The 27442-nt window shown below is 45.5% G+C and overlaps 2 long non-coding RNA genes across 2 annotated transcripts in view; both read right to left on the bottom strand.

Annotated features, from left to right (window-relative positions):
- The window catches only part of LOC141074869 (uncharacterized), a 252636-nt gene that overhangs the window by 44986 nt on the left and 180208 nt on the right, over positions 1–27442 (bottom strand). The window lies entirely within an intron of this gene.
- On the bottom strand, positions 11879–21350 carry LOC141074860 (uncharacterized). The gene is made up of 2 exons (XR_012227226.1): positions 21148–21350; positions 11879–12164 (listed from the first exon to the last, which is right to left on the bottom strand). It is a non-coding gene; the product is annotated as an uncharacterized lncRNA (long non-coding RNA).

The following is a 27442-nucleotide window of genomic DNA, read 5'->3' as shown; positions in this document are numbered from 1 at the left end:
TGCCCTGCAGAAACATGTTGAGGGCAAAATAAAACATGCGCTACTAAACGCCGTTAGTAGCAAGGTCCACCTGACCACCGATGCGTGGACCAGTAACCATGGACAGGGACGATACCTTTCCCTCACTGCCCACTGGGTCAATGTTGTGGAGCTGGGTACGGATCTGGAGAGTGGCGCTGTACGTGTTCTTCCAACGCCACGGATTGCAGGACTCCAGTCTGTACACATAGACTCCTCCTCCTACTCAAGTTCCTCAGAAACAGCAGAGCAGGAGCCTGTTACGACTGATATGAGCACAGCCGTGGCCAAACGTCAACAGGCTGTACTCAAATTAATTTCTTTGGGGAATCGAAGCCACACAGCGCAGGAGCTCTGGAATGCTATCAAGCTGGAGAGCGATGTGTGGTTTGGGCCAGCGAATCTCCAGCCGGGCTTGGTAGTGTGTGACAATGGCCGAAATCTGGTGGCAGCTCTTGGCCTAGGCAACCTCACACACATCCCATGTCTGGAACATGTGCTTAACTTGGTCGTGCAGAGCTTTCTGAGGGACTATCCGGATCTTGATGCACTGTTGCACAAGGTCCGCATAGAGTGCGCTCACTTGCGGCGTTCCAGCACGGCAAGATCGCGCCTCGCTGCTCTGCAGCGACGATTTGGCCTTCCGGAACATCGCATCATATGTGACCTACCCACCCGGTGGAATTCAACGTTACATATGTTGGAGCGGTTGTGTGAGCAGCAGGCAGCAGTCATGGAGTACCAGCTGCATCAGGCGCAAACAAGTCGCACTGTGCGCCGTTCACACTTCAGCACCATTGAGTGGGCCTCTATGAAGGACATCTGCCTCGTTTTGCGTGGCTTCGATGAATCCACGCGGATGGCGAGTGCAGATGATGCACTAGTCAGCATGACTGTCCCCCTTATCTGCCTGCTTCAACAAACACTGCAAGCACTAAGGGATGAGGTTTCGGAAGAGGTGGAGGATGAGGAGTCCCAAATGCCATCTGCTTCTGGACAGTCTGCGCTACGTGTTTCCTCACAAAGGCCTAGGCAGGGGACACTTTGTGAGGAGGATGAGGAGGAGTCGATGGAGGAGGAAGACATCTCTCCAGAGGAGGGAGGTACACAAACCTCTACTCAGTATGTACAGCGAGGGTGGGGTGATGCAGAGCAGGCCGAGGTCACGCCTCAAACAGGGGACAGCGGTTCTTTGGCAGTTGGGAGTCTGCAGCACATGGTTGATTTCATGCTGCAGTGCCTGAGAAACGACCGCCGCATCGCCCACATTCTCGTCTCGGCTGATTATTGGGTGTACACCCTCCTAGATCCTCGCTACCGGGACAGCGTACAAAGGCTCATACCAACGTTGAACCGGGAGCGTAAACTGCGGGAGTACGAAGAGTCACTGGTGCAGTCCATAATGTTTTCCATTCCACCCGACAGCATTGTTGCTAGTGCTTTACAAAGCAGCTCTGTGCGTCGAGGCAGTGGAGGAAACTCTGCACAAAGAGGGAGCAGAGGCAGCGCCGCAGCACAAGGCAAGACCACTATGGCCCAAATGTGGCAAAGTTTTGTGTGTCCACCACAATTGTCTACACCATCAGCGACGCCTCGAGTCAGCAGGAGGCAACGCTTCCGTCAGATGGTGTCAGACTACATGTCTTGCCCTGTCACTGTACTCCCAGATGGCTCTTCCCCCTTCAAGTTTTGGGTCTCTAAGCTGGATACATGGCCCGAGCTTAGCCAGTATGCATTGGAGGTGCTGGCTTGCCCTGCTGCCAGTGTATTATCGGAACGCGTCTTTAGTGCCGCAGGTGGTGTACTAACAGACCGTCGCACGCGACTATCTTCCGATAATGTTGACCGGCTGACTTTTCTGAAAATGAACAAGGCCTGGATCTCCAAAGACTTTGCCATTCCTCTTACAGACTAAATTAGTGGTTGGCAACTGTATCCAGGTCTGCTGGTGTGTTCATTTTTCTACCACCTGAACTATAATCCCTGTGCTTCAACACAGCAAGTTGTCGCTCAGATGTGTCGTCTGCACAGAGAAACACACTAGCTCCTGTGTTAGTGGGGTTCAGTAACGCCAGCTGATCCCCTGCTGTGTGGACGGCAAAGTCACCAGCTCCATCAACATTCAAACCACTACTGATTTTTAACCGTGCCCAACTTAGGTCTCTGGCTCCACTGTCTCTACTATTTCCCCTGGCCTCCAACCCCACCATCTACATCTCTGAAGTGGCGTCAGCACAATCTACACTTGTTCCTGTGTTCCTGTGGCTCAGTCCCATCAGTTTATCCCCTGATGTGTGTCCAGCAAGGTCTCCTGCTCTGTCCACATTCCCATAACCAGTAGTGGGAATGAGGACAGAGCTGGCGAACTTGCCGGACAAACATCAGGGGATCAACTGACGGGACTGAGCACCAGTAACACAGGAACAAGTGTCGATTGTGCTGACGCCACTTCAGAGATATAGCTGGCGGGGTTGGAGGCCAGGGTAAATAGTAGAGACAGTGGAGACAGAGGCCTAAGTGGAGCATGGTTAGAATCAGTAGTAGTCAACAACCTCCATAAAAACCGCTGCCCATTGGCCTCTGCATGCGGCATGCGTAATCCTGGGCTCCAACAGCGTCAGTTGGTGTTCAGAAGTGTCGTCTCCACAGAGCCAAACACATTCGTTCAAGTGTTAGTGGGTTTCAGCACTGCCAGCTGTTCCCCTGCTGTGGAGATGGCAAGTCTCCTGCTGCCTACACCAGCCAAAATCCAGTAGGCCCCAGCCTGCTCCACGCCTGATCCTGGGCTCCAACAGCGTCAGTTGGTGTTCAGAAGTGTCGTCTCCACAGAGCCAAACACATTCGTTCAAGTGTTAGTGGGGTTCAGCACTGCCAGCTGTTCCCCTGCTGTGGAGATGGCAAGTCTACTGCTGCCTTCACCTGCCAAAAGCAACAGGCCCCAGCCTGCTCCTCGCCTAATCCTGGGCTCCAACAGCGTCAGTTGGTGTTCAGAAGTGTCGTCTCCACAGAGCCAAACACATTCGTTCAAGTGTTAGTGGGGTTCAGCACTGCCAGCTGTTCCCCTGCTGTGGAGATGGCAAGTCTACTGCTGCCTTCACCTGCCAAAAGCAACAGGCCCCAGCCTGCTCCTCGCCTAATCCTGGGCTCCAACAGCGTCAGTTGGTGTTCAGAAGTGTCGTCTCCACAGAGCCAAACACATTCGTTCAAGTGTTAGTGGGGTTCAGCACTGCCAGCTGTTCCCCTGCTGTGGAGATGGCAAGTCTCCTGCTGCCTACACAAGCCAAAATCCAGTAGGCCCCAGCCTGCTCCACGCCTGATCCTGGGCTCCAACAGCGTCAGTTGGTGTTCAGAAGTGTCGTCTCCACAGAGCCAAACACATTCGTTCAAGTGTTAGTGGGGTTCAGCACTGCCAGCTGTTCCCCTGCTGTGGAGATGGCAAGTCTCCTGCTGCCTACACAGTCCTACTACTACTGATTTTTAACCGTGCTCCACTTAGGCCTGTGGCTTCACTGATTTTCATATTTCCCCTGTCCTCCAACCCCGCCAGTTACAGCTCCGAAGTGGCGTCTGCACAATCCACACTTGTTCCTGTGTAACAGGTGTTCAGTCCGGTCAGTTAATCCCCTGATGTGTGTCCGGCAATGTCGCCTGCTCTGTCCACATTCCCATAATGGGAATTCCCATAATGGGAATGTGGACAGAGCAGGCGACATTGCCGGACACACATCAGGGGATTAACTGACCGGACTGAACACCTGGAACACAGGAACAAGTGTGGATTGTGCAGACGCCACTTCGGAGCTGTAACTGGCGGGGTTGGAGGACAGGGGAAATACGAAAATCAGTGAAGCCACAGGCCTAAGTGGAGCTTGGTTAAAATTAGTAGAAGTCTACAACCGATCTTAAAATTTCTTCAATGCAGCCTCAGCCTGCTCCGTGCTTGTCCCTGGGCTTCAACACAGCCAGTTGTTGCTCGGAAGTGCCGTCTTCACAGAGTAAAACACTAGCTCCTGTGTTTGTGGGGTTCAGTAACGTCAGCTGTTCCCCTGCTGTTTTGATGGCAATCTGTCCTGCTGCCTCCCAATTGACAGCACATCAGGCCTCAGCCTGCTAAGTGCTTGTCCCTGAGCTCCAACATCGCCAGTTGCTGCTCATAACTGACTTTGGCACGGGTACTCCCTCCTGCCCAGCTTGGTTCCAGCCCTGCCTGCTGTTTCCGGGAAGTGTCAATGTCAGTTTGCCACCCCAAGTTGCCATGTCGTGTTGCGGTTGGGTTAGCCGAGGCTAGGGTGCCAGCAGTTTAGGTGCTTCCTATGTGGACTGCGGGTTCTGTTAAGAAAGGCTTGTTCCGTAGTGCCAGTAGGACAAGCACCCCCTGTAGGACTGTGTCATTCGGTAACTGCGGCCAGCTTGCGGCATGCCAACTTTGCTTTTCAGGGGTAACTTCTGCTACCCCTCCGGGTTCCAGCACCGTCAGCTGGTTCTCGTAAGAGCCTTTGGCCTAGGTACCTCAATCTCGGTATCCGAGTTCCGGCAACGTCTGCTGGTCCTTGGTAGTGCTTTGTAGCACAGGTACCTCCTGCTTAGTAACCGGGTTCCAGCACCGTCAGCTGGTCCTCGGTTGTGCCATTGGCTCTTATTCCTTCTGCTGCCCCTCCGGGTGCCAGCACTGTCAGCTGGTCCTCGCTATTTCCATTTGCTCTTGCAGCTTCTGCTACCCCTCCGGGTTCCAGCACCGTCAGCTGGTTCTCGTCAGAGCCTTTGGCCTAGGTGCCTCCATCTCGGTATCCGAGTTCCGGCAACGTCTGCTGGTCCTTGGTAGTGCTTTGTAGCACAGGTACCTCCTGCTTAGTAACCGGGTTCCAGCACCGTCAGCTGGTCCTCGGTTGTGCCATTGGCTCTTATTCCTTCTGCTGCCCCTCCGGGTGCCAGCACTGTCAGCTGGTCCTCGCTATTTCCATTTGCTCTTGCAGCTTCTGCTACCCCTCCGGGTTCCAGCACCGTCAGCTGGTTCTCGTCAGAGCCTTTGGCCTAGGTGCCTCCATCTCGGTATCCGAGTTCCGGCAACGTCTGCTGGTCCTTGGTAGTGCTTTGTAGCACAGGTACCTCCTGCTTAGTAACCGGGTTCCAGCACCGTCAGCTGGTCCTCGGTAGTGCCATTGGCTCTTGTTCCTTCTGCTGCCCCTCCGGGTGCCAGTACCGTCAGCTGGTTCAAGAGGACAAAGAACAGGAAGACAACCACCAAGATGCAGAACAACAAGAGAGAGAAGACAAAGAAGCATAAAAAAACAAAGCAGAAGAACATTAAGCATAAGACTAATACTCTGAGCAAATGATATTATCTTATTTATAAGCAGAAGAAGAGTAAGCAGTGTATGGGGGTGAGTCCGTTCCTCCTCGTGGTGCCCCTGGAAAAGGCCTACTGCTGCAGGCCAAACTGAACGCGGACAAATCCTGTTGTAAATCTTTTGTGACAGGCAGAACGGAAGGTGTAAACTTCTAACTTTTCTAGATAACAACTACAGGAATGCCTGACACAAACAAGAATATGATGAAGACGAATAGGAAGAAGATGAAGAAGTTGAATATGTAGAATAATAATTGTTGAATAAGAAGAATGTGAAGAATGTAAGAAAAGGAAGAAGAAGAAGAATGTAAAAAAAGGAAGTAGAAGAATTTAAAAAAAGGAAGAAGAAGAAGAATGTAAAATAAGGAATAAGAAGAAGAATGTAAAAAAAGGAAGTAGAAGAATGTAAAAAAAGGAAGAAGAAGAAGAAGAATGTAAAAAAAGGAATAAGAAGAAGAAGGTAAAAAAAGGAAGAAGAATAAGAAAGAAGAAGAAAGAAGAAAGAAGAAGAAGACATACATGTCTGGCAAAATATAAATGAGGCTAACATAGTCAATATCTTTGTAACTCCTAACGTCTTTAAAAAAAAAGTTTAATTCCTGCTATTCCATTTGATTGGGCTAAACCTCTATGGCTTTAATGTCTCCTCCACCTCCCACAATACATTCTACATTATTCTTAGTTGTTTTTCTTCATGTAGAATTAACCTACAAGGAAAGAAAGGGTTTTTTTTAATTCCGATATTTTGGCCCCATTGACTTGCATTGGTTCCCGGTATCGGAATCGGCGATACCGATACTTTTTTTTAAGATCGGCCGATCCATTCCGATCCGATATTTTCAAGTATCGGCTGGTATCGCTCAACTCTACTGGTAAAACAAATATATTTATAGAAGTCAGAAAAACAAATACCCAAAAGCACAGAAAAGGCCACACTACATTTCTGAATGATAAATGGAAAAATCTGAAGAGGAGGAGGGGGATGCAGCTGCAGCTTTACTCTCTGTGAGTTTGTGAGACTCATTCTGTGAGAGGGGAAAAGTGTCAGCAAGTTAGAAACATTGCACACTAGTGCCATCCCACCAGGATAAGCCACCCACCCAAAAAAAGCGAAGAAACTCATATCTAGCAGTAGCAGAAAGAGAAAGGCATCCATACCCATCCCAATGTAAGACTGAAATGGAAGGAGGATGACTCATACATGAGAATAAGTAATACAAATATTAGAAAATACATAATTTATAGTTTGTTTTACATCATGATGGAAATGTTTTTGCTGCTGGTGCTGTTATCACATATAGCAATTGTTATGATTGTTTTTCTATTGTTATTATTCTTAGTATTATTTATTATTATGTCTATTATTATCTTAGTATTATTTATTATGTCTATTATTATCTTAGTATTATTTATTATAGATATTATTATTCTTAGTACTATTTATTATGTCTATTATTATTCTTAGTATTATTTATTATTATGTCTATTATTATCTTAGCATTATTTATTATGGATATTATTATTCTTAGTACTATTTACTATTACGCCTATTACTATCTTAGCATTTTTTATTATTATGGATATTATCTTAGTATTATTTATTAATGTTGTTGTTTATATTATCATCGTATTGTTTATATCTTTATATTCATTTTTCCCTATTTTCCTCCAGGCTGTCTTCCTTACTTCTCTCTCCCTTGGATTATTTTTACCGCTGTGTCTGGTTTACCGGTCGATCCTGTTCTGTATTATCCTTTTTCACTTTTCTCTGCGGGTTATGAAATATTTAAGGATCCTCCGATGAATCTCTTCAACTCAAAGAGTGAGAACTGAGTGCATCCTGCAGCGACATAACAAAGACATCACGTTGCACCGAGGATATCGCCGTGTCAGAGGCAGCAGCTGTATCCTCCTCGTTATCGCCGGCGGACCACTAGAAACGATTATTGCGCAGAATCCGGTCCTGGGAGAGATAAAATGGCTGAGAACATTACGTACAGATGTGCTTTACGAGCCTCTCAGCCCCGGATCAATAAACCATGAATGCTCAGCCTGGGACGTAATTCACACTTTACCAATCCTATCACGTCTGTCTGGCGGAAATTCACAATCTTGCCTTAATCTGAATGAAGAAATGCTCTGACACGTGACCGTCTAATAACAGGGACGACAATGGGGGAAAACGTATAAAGGGTCTGTTCTAATAAGGCTTAAAACTAGAACAACATGGGAAGGGAAGCAAAAGACCAGAAAAAGCCATACACCTGACAAATGCTATTGAGAACTCTGCTATTAGAAGTGGAAAGGAAGAACAAAGACGAAAGAATCTAATTAATAAAAATATTGGAGAAAGAGAAACCAATCACAAACTAAAATGTTTCTATACTAATGCACAAAGCATGGGCAACAAACAAGGAGAATTGGAACTACTAACACAGGAACAGAAATATGATGTAATTGGAATCACTGAAACTTGGTGGGACAATACACATGATTGGAATACAAGACTAGAAGGATACAACTTATTTGCAAGAAACAGACTTGATAAACGAGGAGGGGGTGTCGCATTGTATGTTCGAAACGCGTATATCTGCACAGAGATTGAAGCTTCAGAGACTGGGAGTTCTGTGGAAACTGTTTGGGTAAGAATACAAGGACAGAACAATGGAAAGGACACCATTGTAGGCATTTACTACAGGCCGCCTGTGCAAGCCGAAGATATAGATGAACTCTTTATGCATCAGATGGCCAAGTTCTCCAAAAAATATGACTTAGTTGTCATGGGAGATTTCAACTATCCAGACATTTGTTGGGAATCTCTCTCGGGCAAAACTAACAGGTCAAGGAAATTCTTATCCTCTCTTGCTGACAACTTTATCTTCCAAAAGGTAAGGGAGAAAACAAGGGGAACTGCTACCTTGGATCTAATCCTTATAAACAGGGAGGAAATGGTTGAGGAGGTAAAAGTGGCTGGGACCCTAGGAGGTAGCGACCATGCTATTTTAGAATTTTGGATTACTAGAGGTGGAAGACCTGTGAAGACTCAGACGTCAAGGTTAGATTTCAGAAAGGCAGATTTTAAGGGATTCAGAAAGAGAATTGGAGGGATCCAATGGCTGGATATCCTTAAAGACAAAAATGTCCAGGAAGGATGGGAAATCTTGAAAAATGAAATTCTCAAAGCACAGTTGTTAACAATTCCGAAAAGAGGGAAGAATAGGAAGCATTTAAGGAAACCAGGATGGATGAACACAGAACTTAAGCACATGCTAAAAAGGAAGAAAAAAATGTTTATAAAATGGAAAGAGGGAGGCATATCTAAAGAAGAATATAATGCTGTCTGCAGAACCTGCAGGGCACAAATCAGATTAGCTAAAGCTGAAAATGAACTGAGGCTTGCAAGAGATGTCAAAAGCAATAATAAAGGATTTTGGGGATATGTCAAAAGTAAAAGAAAAGTCAAAGATGCTATAGGATTTTTACAGGATGAAAATGATGAAATGGTAAGACAGGATGTTGAGAAGGCTGAACTTTTAAATTCCTATTTTGCATCTGTTTTCTCTCAGAAAGGAAATGCAACATCAACTGTTATTCACTGTCCTATTAAGGGAATAGAAGAATCCAGGATATCTATAAACAGAAAGATAGTGAGGAAACACTTAGCTAACCTAAATGAATTCAAATCTCCAGGTCCAGATGAATTACACCCCAGAGTACTGAAGGAGATAGCAGAAGAAATTTTTGAACCCCTCTCCATAATCTTTGAAAATTCTTGGAGAACAGGAGAAGTGCCAGAAGACTGGAGAAGAGCAAATGTTGTTCCTATCTTCAAAAAGGGGAAGAAGGTGGACCCAGGCAACTATAGGCCGGTGAGTCTGACTTCTATACCAGGAAAGATCTTTGAACAAATTATTAAACAACATGTATGTCAATACCTGGATAAGAATGAAGTGATTAAACAGAGTCAGCATGGGTTTCTAACTAATAAGTCATGTCAGACTAACTTAATTTCCTTCTATGACGGTATCACTGATTGGGTGGATCAAGGAAATGCTGTAGATATAGTATATCTTGACTTCAGCAAAGCATTTGACAAAGTCTCTCATACAATCCTTATTGATAAAATGACTAAGTATGGAATGGACAAGGCAACTGTTAGGTGGATTCATAACTGGCTTAGTGATCGGACCCAAAGAGTGGTCGTAAATGGCTGCACATCCAGTTGGAAGAATGTCTCAAGTGGGGTACCACAGGGCTCTGTCCTGGGCCCTGTATTGTTCAACATCTTTATCAACGATTTAGATGAAGGAATTGAGGGTAAACTGATTAAATTTGCTGATGACACAAAGCTAGGAGGGATAGCTAATACTAGAGAAGAGAGAGAGAGGATTCAAAAAGATTTAAATAAACTGGAGAAGTGGGCAGCAACTAACAGAATGGTTTTTAACAGGGAGAAATGCAAAGTACTACATCTGGGCAATAAAAATGAAAAAAGCATATATAGAATGGGAGGAATAGGGCTAAGTGACAGCACATGTGAAAAAGACTTGGGTATACTAATAGATCACAGACTGAATATGAGTCAACAGTGTGATGCAGCAGCAAAAAAGGCAAATGCAATTCTAGGATGTATTAACAGAAGCATACAGTCTAGATCACGTGAAGTCATTATTTCCCTCTACTCCTCTTTGGTCAGACCTCATCTGGAATATTGTGTCCAGTTTTGGGCACCACATTTTAAAAAAGACATCAACAAGCTGGAGCAAGTTCAGAAAAGAGCGACCAGAATGGTGACCGGTCTGCAAACCCTGTCTTATGAGGAAAGGTTGCAGGATTTGGGAATGTTTAGTTTGCAAAAGAGAAGACTGAGAGGAGACTTAATAGCTGTCTACAAATATCTAAAGGGCTGTCACATTGTAGAAGGATCAACTTTATTCTCATTTGCACAAGGAAAGACTAGAAGCAATGGGATGAAACTGAATGGGAAGAGACACAGATTAGATATTAGAAAAAACTTTTTGACAGTTAGAGTGATCAATGAGTGGAACAGGCTGCCACGAGAAGTGGTGAGTTCTCCTTCAATGGAAGTCTTCAAACAGAGGCTGGACAGACATCTGACTGGGATGATTTAGCGAATCCTGCTTTGAGCAGGGGGTTGGACCAGATGGCCCAGGAGGTCCCTTCCAACTTGACGATTCTATGATTCTATGATTCTATGATTCTATGATTCTACAGGCCATGTTCACATTACGGTCACTGGGGGTCCAACTGCCGGGATCACCAGTGATTTTGAGAATGGAGGTTTACAGAGCCCCGTCCTAAACAGTGTGCAGGCGGCCATGCTCGACCTCCGCTCCATTCATTGTCTATGGGACTGCCGGAGAAAGCCCATCCCTGAGGCTCATAGGCAGTGAATGGAACGAAGGTCGAGCATGACCATACAGGATGTCAAGGATGCAGCTGGGGTGACCCCACTGGTCAGACCCCCAACTATCTACCTCCTAGTTCATGCATAACTTTTACTTTTTGGAACGCCCCCTATTTGTTGTATAATAAAACATTTTTTTTACAAGTTTCTAATATTTTTTTAGTCACTTTTCTATTTTCTCTTGCAATATTTGCAGATGTTTTTAGGACTAAATTCTTGAAAATGGTGCACAGCACGGTGGATTGAGAAATCAGCGGCCAGACCTTCAGATTAGACAGGTCCTGGAGTTCAGACTACTGCAGTCTCTAATAGATGATGGAGCTAAACTGGGGTGTACTTCATGTATCAGTGCTGCAGTGTAAAGCATGGGGAAGTGACAAAACAGCAGCCAGAGATTTAGATCAGACACATTGCTGCATTTCATGTTCCAACAGATGTTGTATTTAAAAGGGGATCAAAGATTTGTACTAAATCTGCAGTGTAAAGTATGGTGGACAGTCCAGCAGCCAACGCGTCCAAGAAGAAAGATGAAAATGCAGCGAGGCTGAAGTCGCTGGTCATAAGTGAAGCGCCACGACCGGTCTTCTCTTCACCCTTTATTGCTGCTTTCAGGGTGAGTGGAGAACCAAAAGGGAACGGCAGCCGTGTAGGGGACATGTGAATGGTGATTTTTTTTTTTTTTGTTACTTTTAACCCTTTCCTGTGCCCTATAGGAGATCTCGGAGCATAGTAAATGACTTTTTAACAACAATAAGGGCACATTCAGTAAATTTGCCCTAAATCTGAATTCTCCTCCGAATTTTAGCAGACGCGTTCCTCTGGAAACTTTACTAAAGAAACGCTTTGTAGCATGCAGACTTACGATCCGCCTCAGCTAATGTGATCACCTCCCCCCGATCGCAGAGCCAACACTGGCGTCGCCTCTCGTCTGACACCTTGCTACAATTCTGTTACTTTCCCTAATTGCAGAGGAATCGTTAAACTTCTAAACAAGTCCAAAGTCTGTGAACCCTCCGCCTGCGACCCCCCGAACCCCTCCGGACGAGCACTAACGAGCTGTGCGGGAATAAACCAGCGAGCCGCTAACTTCTCCGCCAGTTTATTGGACGCGCTAATTAGGTAACATTAGACCGGAGGAAATCTGAATACAGCCGAGAACACAACAACGTTACAAAGTCCATCAGCGCCGTCACCCCATCGTCAGCGCGGCTCATTAGCGCTCTCTCTCCATTCGTTTTGCTCATTACAGCTGCGAGGTCTCCGTTCCCACGAGTCTCCTGACCGCGACCTTACACATTCCCCGTGGAGTTTTTCCTCCTAGCATTGCTGGTGACGGTGACGGAACCCATCGACGTCCCAGCTCCCTTCATGCTGCAGATGAAATCTCGTGTTTAGGTAAAAGTTAATTAAGAAGAAAGTAGAGCAAGTCATTAATCAGTGTTACCGCGAGCCGAAATTCATGCAAATATTTATTCAGCGCTTTTTCCCGCGAGCTTAGTGTAACTTTATTATTATGGAGCACACGGAGCCGCAATGTAGGAAAAAAGGCGGAAACTCAACAGAACTCCGGCTGTTTTGCAGTATTTATAGAGATCAGACGCTGCCCGCGGTCCCGTATCCTGCGGGATACCCATATAGACCATGGCACCAAGAAGTTCACTCCCATCCGAAATCTTACATTTTGCCAAACTTTGCTCCTCATTCAAAATATGGAGACACCCCTTGAATTCCTGATAGAGCGGCACAGATTCTGGGGGCCACATCCTGGATGAATTCTCACCTCTTCTCCTGCCTGTGCAACACTGCAGTCCCAGCAGCCGCCATGTACAACACGTTACCTGCAGCGCCACCTGGTGATCAAGAGGAGTGCAAGCTGCAGGAACAAGACTTGTGCCTGTATCTATAGAGAACAGGGGCTGTGCACATCTCAGAAGCCTGGGTGACTCAGTTACGAAAATACAGCTGCAATCGCTGCAGAAAAATAACAGCTGAGCAGCAACAACTTGCCTGCTGATGGTTTGGTTTATTTTGCTGCTATAGATACTCTTTCCCACCCCCCTATGTATTTACATTGGTGACTGAAGGATTATTTCCGTCTTCATATTAGAAGCATTATTGGGTCAAGCTCATAAAAACAAGAAATTTTTCAAGCAATTGCTTATTAAAATTTTCCACCATTCTAGCAACATTAACACTTTTCTGTTTCTTACAGCTCGTTGACTAGGAACCCGACCACCGCAGCTAGCCAGCAGAGTGTGTGCAGCGCTTACAGGCTCCAGTTCTGTTTTAAACCTTCCAGGATCGCTGGATCACAAGATGGACAGCAGCGGTGGTCGGTCTCCCAGGCAATGAGCTGTAAACAAAAGATAAGGGTTAACTTCTCAAGAGCTGCTGAAAATGTTAATAAGCAGTTAATTACAGACGTGCATGTACAATGGCATGTAAAAGTCTGTGCACCCCTGGTGATGAAATGATCGCTAAAAGGCCTAAAGTTACAGATGACACATTTCCTTTGTATTTTAGGAGAAAATATATATATATTTTTATTTTTACATTTTAAAAATTACAAAAAGGACAATGGGCTGAAGCTAAAGGTTGGGCACCCTACATGGTTAGTACCGAGTAGCGCCACCCTTTGAAAGCATCACAGCTTGTAAATGCTTTTTGTAGCCAGACAATAGTCTTTCAATTCTTGTTTGAGGGATTTTCCTCCATTCTTCCTTGGAGAATTCTTCCAGTTCTGTGAGATTACGGAGTCGTCTTCCATCCTCTGCTATTTTCAGGTCTACCCACAGATTGTCAACGATGTTCAGATCAGGGACTGTGAGGGCCATTGTAAAACCTTCAGCTTTTGCCTTTTGAGGTCGTCTATTGTGGATTTTGATGTGTGTTTAGGATCATTACCCATTTTTAGAAGCCATCCTCTTCCTCTTCCTCTTTTTACCTTTTGCTTTTTACAGATGGTGTTATTTTGCATTAAGAATTTGTAGAAATTTCATTGAATCCATTCTTCCCTCTTCCCGTGGAACGTTCCCAGTGCCATTGTCTATAACCCAACCCAAAGCATTATTGATCCACCCCCATGATTAATAGTTGGCAAGATAGTCTGTTCTTGAAATTCTGTGCCCTTTTTACTCCACACATACCTTTGATCATTGTGACCAGAGTTCTAATTTATCCTCACCGGTCCACAGGACTTGTTTCCAAAATGCACCAGGCTTGTTTAGATGTTTTTTTGCATATTTTTGATGCTGAATTTTATGGTAATGATGCAGGAGAGTTTTTCTTCTGATGACTCTTCACCATATTTATGCAGGAGTTGTTAACATTAGAACATTGTGCCACAACTCTAAAATCTGCTGTAGCACTGGCGTGCCTGCACGCTTCCCTCTGCCCTCTGCAGGAATGCTGACTCCCTCATCATTTTTTGGCCCCCGTCCCACACTACCTTTTTCTGCTGCTGCCCAAGGTCTGCGCACTGCTTGCAGATCTCCGGGCACTGTTCTTAGGGTACCCTCGTGCGTTTCTCCCTCTTAAAGGGACAGCGCGTGCCATTCTAAAGTGTCCCTAGCCAATGGCTGAGAGGCGCTTATTATTTATGGCACCTCCACCTGATGGGAGGTGCCTGAGCAACATGTTCACTCTTCCTGCCAGTCCCTGCCTGTCCCTGCTTGTACCTGTATTCCCATACCTGCAGTGTGTTCCTTTATTCCACCTTTGCCCGCAATCACCTGCCTGCCTATGTATCTGCTGTGCACTATTGCACCTGCCATCATCTGATGTGCCTGCCTGTATACCAGTTGTATCTGCCTGCACCAGCCGTGCTTGTCTGTAAACCAGCCATATCTCCTTGCACCTGCTGTTCCAGCCTATTTACCTGCCGTACTTGCTTGCAAATGCCATGCCAGCCTGTATACTAGCTGTATCTGCCTGCACATGCCGTGCCAGTCTCTATACCAACCATACCTTCCTGCACTTGCCATGCCAACCTGTATACCAGATGTACCTGCCTGCACCTGCTGTGCCACTCTGAATACCAGTTGTACCTGCCTGCACCTGCCGTACCAGCTTGTATACCAGGCATACCTGCCTGCACCTGTCGTGCCAGTCTGCATCAGCCAAGTCTACCTATTCCTGGCCATTCCAATTACATGCCTCTTTGGGGGTCAGCTGCCGTGTGTCCAAGGTATGTCCCAGAGTAGCACCTGATGTTCAAGCAGAGCCAAGTTTAACCTTACTCTCAGGTGCTCTTGCGAAGAGTCAGGTGTTCACCTAGTCACGCCCCTCCAGGCTCTCCTCAATTCATGGCATAGTGGTTCCATCACTTTTGTTACATCTGCTAAATCTTTCTGAAGGTCTTTTGCAGTCAAGTGGGGGTTCTGATTTGCTTCTTTAGCAATCCTATGAGCAGCTCTCACTGAAATTTTGCTTGGTCTTCCAGACCTTATCTTGATCTCCACTGTTCCTGGTAGCTGCCATTTCTTACTTACATTTCAAAATGAAGAAAGGGCAATGTGAACATGCTTTGCTATTTTCTTGTAGCCTTCTCATGTTTTGTAGGCCTCCATCATGGCTGCTATTATTTTGGCACAAGGTTAGAGGAGGCTGGGTTATTATAAAGCTGGGAAATTTACATCACCTGGCCTTTCCTAATGATGATAGTGAACAAACCATAACCCCAACAGGCTAATTAAGGTCTGAAACCTTGGTCATAGCTATCTGAGCACACAAATCTCCAAGGGAGCCCAAACTTTTGCATTGGTCTATTTTCCTTTTTGTTACTTTTAAAATGATATATATATATATATATATGTGTGTGTGTATTCCCTAAAATACAAATGAAATGTGTCATCTGTAACTTTAGGCTGGGTTCACACGTAGCGGAACTCTCGCGGAAATTACGGCGAGAATTCCGGAATTCCATTCTGCGGGAAAATCACATTTTAAATTCCCGCGATTTTCCCGCGGAAAAACTAGCATTTTGCAAGCGTAATTAGCTTGCAGAATGCTAGCGTTTTCCAAGCGATCTGTAGCATCGCTTGGAGAACTGATTGACTGGTTGGTCACACTCGTCAAGCATAGTGTTTGACGAGTGTGACCAACTTTTTACTATTGAGGCCGCCTATGCTGCCTCAATAGTAAAAGATAGAATGTAAATAATAATAATAATAAAAAAAAATTGTTATTCTCACCTTCCAGCGTCCCGCGCAGCCTTCCCGCCTCTCTCCACGCTCCAGGTCCCAGTAATCCTTTGCGACAATTACCGCGATGACGTCCGTTCTCATGGGATCGCGACGTCTCGCGGTCATTCGCGATGACGTCGCGCGAATGACCGAGAGACTTCGCGATCCCGCGAGAATGGACGTCATCGCTCGCAAATCCTGGCCCTCCTTACCACATCCCCACACTCATTTCTAACACCCTGCCATAATCCTCTAAAAGTTCTCGCAATCATGATAACCTCATACCTATTCATCCAGCCCCTACTCCCCTGGTCGCCCTCTAAGGGATCATAATAAACTGTCTTGTTCCCCAAACTTGTCCTGGTTCGGAATGTATATACTATTTATTGGTATGTATTTAATTGTCCTATAATGTTTCTGCTATATATATATATATATATATATATATATACTAGCTGAAGAGCCCGGCGCTGCCCGGGCATAGTAACTAACTGTGGTTAGTTATAGCAAATTATAATTATCCTCCATCCCATAGTCACGTGCCCATATACCCATCATACATATCCACCATCCCATAGGCCCGTGCCCATATACCCATCATACATATCCTCCATCCCATAGGCCCGTGCCCATATACCCATCACACATCCTCCTTCCCATAGTCCCATGCCCATATACCCATCACACATCCTCCATCCCATAGTCACGTGCCCATATACCCATCATACATATCCTCCATCCCATAGTCCCGTGCCCATATACCCATCATACATATCCTCCATCCCATAGTCCAGTGCCCATATACCCATCATACATATCCTCCATCCCATAGTCCCGTGCCCATATACCCATCATACATATCCTCCATCCCATAGTCCAGTGCCCATATACCCATCATACATATCCTCCATCCCATAGTCCAGTGCCCATATACCCATCACACATCCTCCATCCCATAGTCAACCATTATGACATCATAATGAGCGGCGGGGCTTGCAACCTATGATGACATTAGCGTCGCCATGGCAACCATTATGACATCCTAATGAGGAGCGGGGCTTGATACACACACACACTTTTTCCCAATTATGTAGACAGGGGCAAAATTGTTTGGTGAATTGGAACGCGCGGGGTTAAAGTTTCACCTCACAACATAGGTTACGACACTCTTGGGGTCCAGACGTGTGACTGTGCCAAATTTTGTGGCTGTAGCTGCGACGGTGCGGATGCCAATCCCGGACATACACACATACATACATACACACACTTGAGCTTTATATATTATATATATATATATATAAATATACATACTGTATATGTTGTGTAGATAGGGAAAGTGCAGTACCTCAATATGAGCACTAGATGGGGTACAATAGTATATAGTTGACATAGGAGGAGTCAACCACAGATAAGATAGAGGGTTTTCCCATTTCGAGGGAGTAGGGCTACAGAGCCCAGGCAGGGCGGATGACTCCATAACATTGGAAAGTGGGAAGCCCAGCCGTCCATTGCCAGAAGTGTAGCAGAACTGACATGCAGGTCGCTCTAAAATGTTGCACCATATTACATGGGGAGATACCCTCATGTCTGGGGCGAAATGGACAAGGGAACTCCTGAACGTAATGAAGCTGAACAGGGAGGACGCTGCGGTACCGGTCGAGACGGTTCGATCTAGGTACAAACTGAGGCTGGTTTCACATTAGCGCTTTTTAAGCACACGCACGGCCGGGGGTAGCTCCGCCCCCGAGCCGGCTCTCTGCCCAGCGTGCCCGCCCCTTGGTTGCACACTAGGAGAGGAGAAAAGTTTGATTTTGGCGCGCACGGCGCACCGTCAAAAGTGCGCAGCGCAGGTCAAAGCGCAACTAGCGCACGGCCTGCGCACGATCTGCGCACCCTATGCTAAAGATAGGGTGCGCCGATCGCAGGCGCCGCTGTGCGCTAGGAGGCGGCGCTACAAGCAAGGGGCGGGCACGCCGGGCAGAGAGCCGGCTCGGGGGCGGAGCTACCCCCGGCCGTGCTTGCGCTTAAAAAGCGCTAATGTGAAACCAGCCTAAAGGACATAGGGACGAGCACAGGGAAAGTGAAGGATGTGAACTGTGCAGAACTCTGTGTTGATGCTGTAACTGATGTGGACGTGCAGCAAATGAAAACAAGTAAAGTTCTACATTTAAAATTGGAATTGGACTCTGTCTCTCTATGTGTCAGATCGAAGGAAGAAGTGTTTTTGTGTCTAAAGGAGGCCTCTGAGAACCAGGCAAGTGAGACTCTGTATGTGATGTGGGTGGCCAGGGCGCGCTAAACCAGACACCTTGGCAGGCCAAGACTACGGCCCTGGCTGCCGCTCACACCCCTACCTGGAGCACTATGGAACGCACGCTTTGTCTGCAACAAACTGTCATTTATCCATGACCTCTTTATCTCTTACAAACTCTCCTTCCTCGCCATCACTGAAACTTGTCTCACCCCCTCTAACACAGCTTCCCCTGCTGCACTTTCTTATGGTGGATTTCATCTCTCTCACACCCCTCACCCCAGCAACAAACGTGGTGGAGGAGTTGGCTTGCTCCTATCTAATACCTGCTCCTTTACCCCAATTCTACTCCCACCCTCCGCTACGCTTCCCTCGCTTGAGGTGAACTCTGTCCACATCTAGTACTCCTCCAGCTGGCTGTCATCTACCGCCCCCCAGGACTAGCCATCTTCACCTTTCTCGACCACTTCACCACCTGGCTACCTCATTTCCTTTCTGCTGACATCCCCACTATCATTATGGGTGACTAAACTTTTATCACTGACTGCTTCCTTTGGCCTCACTCAATGGTCCTCTGCGGCCACTCACAAATATGGCCACATGCTGGACCTTATCGTCACCCTCCTCTGTTCCCTTACTAATCTCACTAACTCACCTCTCCCCCTGTCTGACCACAACCTACTGACATTCTCTTGCTTCTCCTCTCCTAGTGTGCAACCATCACTCCACAAACTCACTCACCCTCGCAGAAATCTCAAACACCTCAATTTACACTCACTGAGTCCCTTCTCCCTCTCACAGACATAGCTTCCCTTCATGACAGAGATGCTGCTGCCACTTTATATAACACCACATTAACAGCAGCACTCGATTCGGCCGCCCCTTTTGCACACAACAAAACTCGTACAATCAACAGGCAACCCTGGCTTACCAGCCTGACGAAAGAACTGAAATGGGCATTCAGGGTTGCTGAGTGGAGATGGAAGAGATCCCTTTCTGCCGAGCACTTTACTGCATACAAGCACTCCCTCGTCAGCTTCAAGTACACACTCTCTGCTGCAAAACAAACTTACTTTGCATCTCTCATATCCTCTCTGTCTCACAACCCTAAACAGCTTTTCAAAACTTCCAATTCTCTGTCCTCCGTCATATCCTCCCTCTCCTCTCATTTCTGTTGAAGACTTTGCCTCTTTCTTTAAGTGGAAGATCGACAAGATCAGAGAAAGCTTTGGCCTGCAGCGACACTACGCTGTCCTCCTTCTCCTAGACCTATCTTCTGCCTTGGACACTGTGTATCATTCCCCCTTGTTACAGATTCTCTCATCTCTTGGCATCACAGACTTGGCCCTATCCTGGATCTCATCATATCTAACAGACCGGACATCGGACATCCAGTGTCTTCGTCTCCCACACCACCTCCTCACCTCGCCCCTTGTCTGTCGGTGTTCCCCAAGGCTCAGTTCTAGGACCACTACTCTTCTCCATCTACACATTCAGCCTGGGACAGCTCATAGAATCTCACGGTTTGCATCATCTCTATGCCGATGACACGCAGATCTACCTATCTGGACCTGACATCACCTCGCTACTGACCAAAATCCCACAATATCTGTCTGCTATTTCAGCTTTCTTTTCTGCTCCCTTTCTAAAACTGAACATGGACAAAACAGAATTCATCATCTTTCCCCCACCTCACTCTACCCCTCCACCAGACTTATGCATCAATGTCAATGGCTTCTCACTTTCCCCAGTCCCGCATGCTTGATGCCTTGGGGGGTGATCCTCGACTCTGCCCTCTCTTTCAAGCCACATATCCAAGCCCTTGCCTCCTGCCGACTCCAACTCAAAAATATTTCACAGATCCCTGCATTCCTTGACCAAGTAACCGCAAAAACGCTAATGCATGCCCTCATCATCTCCTGCTTTGACTACTGCAACCTCCTACTCTCTAGCCTCCCCTCTAGCACTCTTGCACCACTCCAATCCATCCTACACTCTGTTGCCTGACTAATCCACCTGTCTCCACATTATTCCCCAGCATCTCCTCTCTGCCAAACCCTTCATTGGCTTCCTATCGTCCAGAGGCTCTAGTTCAAAACCCTAACTATGACATACAAAGCCATCCACAACCTGTCTCCTCTATACATCTGTGACATGGTCTCCCGGTACTTACCTACACGCAACCTTCGATCCTCTCTGGATCTCCTTCTCTACTCTCCTCTTATCTCTTCTTCCCTCAACCGTATACAAGACTTCTCCCGTGCTTCCCCCATACTCTGGAACTCTCTACCCCAACACATCAGGCTTTCGCCTACCATGGAAACCTTCAAAAGGAACCTGAAGACCTACCTCTTCCAACAAGCCTACAACCTGCAGTGATCCTCATCCTGCTGAACTGCCACCCTCTTCTACTGTATCCTCACCCATTCCTGTAGACTGTGAGCCCTCGCGGGCAGGGTCCTCTCTCGTTCTGTACTTGTGTGTCCCTTGTCTTACACATGTTTATTATACTTGTCTATATTTGCCCCTTTCACATGTAAAGCGCCATGGAATAAATGGCGCTATAAAAATGTATAATAATAATACATTACATTGAGTCCTGTATCTAGATACATGGAGTGTATCACGTGCTGCGATTAGATACATGGAGTGTATCACGTGCTGCGATTAGATACTTGTAACACGATCTGGAATTATGTTTATGATACAGTGAGCAGCACTTACAGAATCAACGCTTTTAGTGTTTAAAAGTGGAAAATATCAAACATTTTAAAATTATTTTCCATTAAAAACAAATGATAATATTTTTAAAAATGAAAACATTAACACTTTACATTTTTTTAATTGTAGAGAATGTATTTTTTTTTAGCACCTTCCTTAGGTTAGCCCTCGCCCCAGCACCGGGCGTTTCATGCCTTACTATGCAGTGAATAGAAGCTTCCTCCCTGCAGCCAATCCTTCGTGCTGCGGACGCCTCTTCCCTCCTGGCGCTGTCAGTAGCAGACCGGCTCAGGCTTCAGATCCTTATAGGTGATAATTAGGTACAGACGAGCGCTGCTGACACATCGACCTCCGATTCACAATCTATTATAACGCTGCCAGGAAAACATCTTGTAAGAAGAGATGAAGACAAACGATTACCCAGCTGAGGACGATCGAACCCCAGGGTGCTGCACAGTCAGCGCTCCGCAACCTTCCATCATACTTCTATCAGTTTCCCACCATTTTTAAGATTTCTGTTTAGTGTCTCAAAATAGAAAATTTCTTGAGACTTCTTTTTTGAAAACGCCTAAACTTCTGATACTTCTCACAGCTGTGGGTTTGTTACAGTTGTATCCAGTCTAAACCAACCTCTGAGTGAATGAGCTCCAGACTGATACATTGTAAGGCCCGGTACCAGCGATATCCGTGTCCATGTGTGTACTACGTGTGGCAACCGGGTGCCGCATCAGTACCACACGGACAGCCGCCGGGGAAGAAGCGCCACAGTAAGGACTGTTCCCCAGCGGCAGGTGTTGAAGCCGAATGCCGTCATTCTCCTCTGCTCTGCTGGCAATAAGAGAATAATGAGCGTTATATTAAAGTCCGAACGACAGCAGGTGGGGATCAGTAATGTAATGTAGGTACACAGTGACTACACCAGCAGAATAGTGAGTGCAGCTCTGGGGTATAATACAGGAGGTAACTCAGGATCAGTAATGTAATGTATGTACACAGTGACTACACCAGCAGAATAGTGAGTGCAGCTCTGCAGTATAATACAGGATGTAACTCAGGATCAGTAATGTAATGTATGTATACAGTGACTGCACCAGCAGAATAGTGAGTGCAGCTCTGGAGTATAATACAGGATGTAACTCAGGATCAGTAATGTAATGTATGTACACAGTGACTACACCAGCAGAATAGTGAGTGCAGCTCTGGGGTATAATACAGGATGTAACTCAGGATCAGTAATGTAATGTATGTACACAGTGACTACACCAGCAGAATAGTGAGTGCAGCTCTGCAGTATAATACAGGATGTAACTCAGGATCAGTAATGTAATGTATGTACACAGTGACTACACCAGCAGAATAGTGAGTGCAGCTCTGGGGTATAATACAGGATGTAACTCAGGATCAGTAATGTAATGTATGTACACAGTGACTACACCAGCAGAATAGTGAGTGCAGCTCTGGGGTATAATACAGGATGTAACTCAGGATCAGTAATGTAATGTATGTACACAGTGACTACACCAGCAGAATAGTGAGTGCAGCTCTGGGGTATAATACAGGATGTAACTCAGGATCAGTAATGTAATGTATGTACACAGTGACTGCACAAGCAGAATAGTGAGTGCAGCTCTGGGGTATAATACAGGATGTAACTCAGGATCAGTAATGTAATGTATGTACACAGTGACTGCACCAGCAGAATAGTGAGTGCAGCTCTGGGGTATAATACAGGATGTAACTCAGGATCAGTAATGTAATGTATGTACACAGTGACTACACCAGCAGAATAGTGAGTGCAGCTCTGGGGTATAATACAGGATGTAACTCAGGATCAGTAATGTAATGTATGTACACAGTGACTACACCAGCAGAATAGTGAGTGCAGCTCTGGGGTATAATACAGGATGTAACTCAGGATCAGTAATGTAATGTATGTACACAGTGACTGCACCAGCAGAATAGTGAGTGCAGCTCTGGGGTATAATACAGGATATAACTCAGGATCAGTAATGTAATGTATGTACACAGTGACTGCACCAGCAGAATAGTGAGTGCAGCTCCGGAGTATAATACAGGAGGTAACTCAGGATCAGTAATGTAATGTATGTACACAGTGACTGCACCAGCAGAATAGTGAGTGCAGCTCTGGGGTATAATACAGGATGTAACTCAGGATCAGTAATGTAATGTATGTACACAGTGACTGCACCAGCAGAATAGTGAGTGCAGCTCTGGGGTATAATACAGGATGTAACTCAGGATCAGTAATGTATGTACACAGTGACTGCACCAGCAGAATAGTGAGTGCAGCTCCGGAGTATAATACAGGAGGTAACTCAGGATCAGTAATGTAATGTATGTACACAGTGACTGCACCAGCAGAATAGTGAGTGCAGCTCTGGGGTATAATACAGGATGTAACTCAGGATCAGTAATGTAATGTATGTACACAGTGACTGCACCAGCAGAATAGTGAGTGCAGCTCCGGAGTATAATACAGGAGGTAACTCAGGATCAGTAATGTAATGTATGTACACAGTGACTGCACCAGCAGAATAGTGAGTGCAGCTCTGGGGTATAATACAGGAGGTAACTCAGGATCAGTAATGTAATGTATGTACACAGTGACTACACCAGCAGAATAGTGAGTGCAGCTCTGGGGTATAATACAGGATGTAACTCAGGATCAGTAATGTAATGTATGTACACAGTGACTACACCAGCAGAATAGTGAGTGCAGCTCTGGGGTATAATACAGGATGTAACTCAGGATCAGTAATGTAATGTATGTACACAGTGACTGCACCAGCAGAATAGTGAGTGCAGCTCCGGAGTATAATACAGGAGGTAACTCAGGATCAGTAATGTAATGTATGTACACAGTGACTGCACCAGCAGAATAGTGAGTGCAGCTCCGGAGTATAATACAGGAGGTAACTCAGGATCAGTAATGTAATGTATGTACACAGTGACTGCACCAGCAGAATAGTGAGTGCAGTTCTGGGGTATAATACAGGAGGTAACTCAGGATCAGTAATGTAATGTATGTACACAGTGACTACACCAGCAGAATAGTGAGTGCAGCTCTGGGGTATAATACAGGATGTAACTCAGGATCAGTAATATAATGTATGTACACAGTGACTGCACCAGCAGAATAGTGAGTGCAGCTCTGGGGTATAATACAGGATGTAACTCAGGATCAGTAATGTAATGTATGTACACAGTGACTACACCAGCATAATAGTGAGTGCAGCTCCGGAGTATAATATAGGATGTAACTCAGGATCAGTAATGTAATGTATGTACACAGTGACTGCACCAGCAGAATAGTGAGTGCAGCTCTGGGGTATAATACAGGATGTAACTCAGGATCAGTAATGTAATGTATGTACACAGTGACTGCACCAGTAGAATAGTGAGTGCAGCTCCGGAGTATAATACAGGAGGTAACTCAGGATCAGTAATGTAATGTATGTACACAGTGACTGCACCAGCAGAATAGTGAGTGCAGCTCTGGGGTATAATACAGGAGGTAACTCAGGATCAGTAATGTAATGTATGTACACAGTGACTACACCAGCAGAATAGTGAGTGCAGCTCTGGGGTATAATACAGGATGTAACTCAGGATCAGTAATGTAATGTATGTACACAGTGACTACACCAGCAGAATAGTGAGTGCAGCTCTGGAGTATAATACAGGATGTAACTCAGGATCAGTAATGTAATGTATGTACACAGTGACTACACCAGCAGAATAGTGAGTGCAGCTCTGGAGTATAATACAGGATGTAACTCAGGATCAGTAATGTAATGTATGTACACAGTGACTGCACCAGTAGAATAGTGAGTGCAGCTCCGGAGTATAATACAGGAGGTAACTCAGGATCAGTAATGTAATGTATGTACACAGTGACTGCACCAGCAGAATAGTGAGTGCAGCTCTGGGGTATAATACAGGAGGTAACTCAGGATCAGTAATGTAATGTATGTACACAGTGACTACACCAGCAGAATAGTGAGTGCAGCTCTGGGGTATAATACAGGATGTAACTCAGGATCAGTAATGTAATGTATGTACACAGTGACTACACCAGCAGAATAGTGAGTGCAGCTCTGGAGTATAATACAGGATGTAACTCAGGATCAGTAATGTAAGTACACAGTGACTGCACCAGCAGAATAGTGAGTGCAGCTCTGGAGTATAATGCTGGATGTAACTCAGGATCAGTACAGGATCAGTAATGTATTGTATGTATGATGATCCCTTACAATCTCTGATGTACTGGGCACGGCCAAACATTCACCATCTTTCAAAAAACTCATTTTGGCAGCCGGATATTATAAATAGCCATGTTTTATAGATCTGGGACTCGAATCGTTGCCACGCTCATACTAATCATTAAGTGCAGGCTGCCCGGATAACATAAGTTAAGTATTCCTTCATTTTCATCAATAAACCTAATGTAGGAAGACGTTCCGTCCATTTGGCATCTGAGAATAGAGAGTAAAAGCCGCTTTCCTCTTCTTGAGAGTTTTCATCCAATATCTGAGCTAATTACCACATTCCTCGCTCCCCTCTCTTCCGCCCGCCGCATATTTTCTGCAAAAAGCTCCTTTGAAATTGTATCTCCGTGTGACATCTTCCTTTGGCATGTAATCATTAATTATGTTTTTAATCTTCATCTTAAGGTTAATTGCAATTTTTGGCTTTTAAGTCCCCAACCACAACATATTAATGAGCCCAATTCTGTGGCCCTCGGAGAGCGTCCGCTCCACTTCTGCTGCCACTCGTGATGACCTGCTGAAGGTGGGACATGCTCGATCAATAATTGTATCGCTGGAAGCTTTTCCATTATTTCTTCGGTTTGCTTACTGACACTGGCGGAGTCTGCAGAGATGAGGAAGAATGGAGATTTCCAGCCTAGAATAAAACATTTCAGCCAGATTCAGGGACGTTGTCGTGTTGGGGGACTGTCCGGGAGGAGCAGGATGAGGTCGTTAAGTGGCGTTGTGGTATATTGGGACTATTTTGCATTCTAATGCAATAATATCTTTTATCTTTTCCTATTTCTTGACAGTTGGAATTGAGGAACGGGATTGTGTGAGATTTTATAGGATAGTAATTGCTCGCTTTGAGCCTTGGGGATAGAGGCCAATGTTGATTGCAGCCTTGAATAAATGCATGAACGGACCTCTGTGTCCGCATATATAAATTATACCCCAGGAGAGTGTTACAATAGGATAGGGCTTTTTAACCCAATTCATGAAAATTTTCTTTTTTTTCTTCCTTATTTTATTCTTTTCCTGAACAGTAGATTTATTATGCAAGACCTCAGGTGAGGAGCTTCTAGGATCCCCCCACAATTAATTGTTACCTCTGTGGTTAAACGGTCATTCCTAACTGCAGGATCAGTGAGTTTCCAATTAATGGAGCCCACACCAGCACCGAGAACGAGGCTCTGAAATGTGCAGATGGAACGGAGCGGTGGCCGTGCGTGCACAATTATCCTTGGCAATCTGGTCCAACCCCCTGCTCAAAGCAGGATTCGCTAAATCATCCCAGACAGATGTCTGTCCAGCCTCTGTTTGAAGACTTCTATTGAAGGAGAACTCACCACTTCTCGTGGCAGCTTGTTCCACTCATTGATCATTCTGTCAAAAAGTTTTTTCTAATATCTAATCTGTGTCTCCTCCCATTCAGTTTCATCCCATTGCTTCTAGTCTTTCCTTGTGCAAATGAGAATAAAGTTGATCCTTCTACAATGTGACAGCCCTTCAGATATTTGTAGACAGCTATTAAGTCTCCTCTAAGTCTTCTCTTTTGCAAGATAAACATTCCCAAATCCTGCAACCTTTCCTCATAAGACTGGGTTTGCAGACCGGTCACCATTCTGGTCGCTGTTTTCTGAACTTGCTCCAGTTTGTTGATGTCTTTCATAAAATGTGGCGCCCAAAACTGGACACAATATTCCAGATGAGGTCTGACCAAAGAGGAGTAGAGGGCAATAATGACTTCACGTGATCTAGACTGTATGCTTCTGTTAATAGATCCTAGAATTGCATTTGTCTTTTTTGCTGCTGCATCACACTGTTGACTCATATTCAGTCTGTGATCTATTAGTATACCCAATTCTTTTTCCTCCTATCTCCTATTGATTCTCTACGAGGCTGGAGATAGTTGAGCACAGCATATAGCTAGCCTTGGCATTCCCATAAAGGATCAATAGTTCAGCAGTGCTCATGCATGGCCAGTTATCCTTTCCTAGAGGACACTTCAGAGCCTCATTCTCTGGATTGGGTGGAGGGGGAGTGGTGAGGATGCAGAAGTCAGAGCTTTCCTGATCAATATTGGTGAGAGCCCTTTATGTTGAAAGTTTTCAATTTTGGAATAAAAGTAAAATGCCCATCAGAAAACATACGGAGCTCAATAAAATCAAAGGTAACAGTGTGCATCCGAATTGGTGATCCCATAGAGGTGGTAAAAAGCGG

Source organism: Dendrobates tinctorius, unplaced genomic scaffold, assembly GCF_039654945.1.
Source record: "Dendrobates tinctorius isolate UK_male_01 unplaced genomic scaffold, ASM3965494v1 ptg000341l, whole genome shotgun sequence".
NCBI lineage: Eukaryota > Metazoa > Chordata > Amphibia > Anura > Dendrobatidae > Dendrobates > Dendrobates tinctorius.
This window is presented reverse-complemented; position numbering and strand designations above follow the sequence as displayed.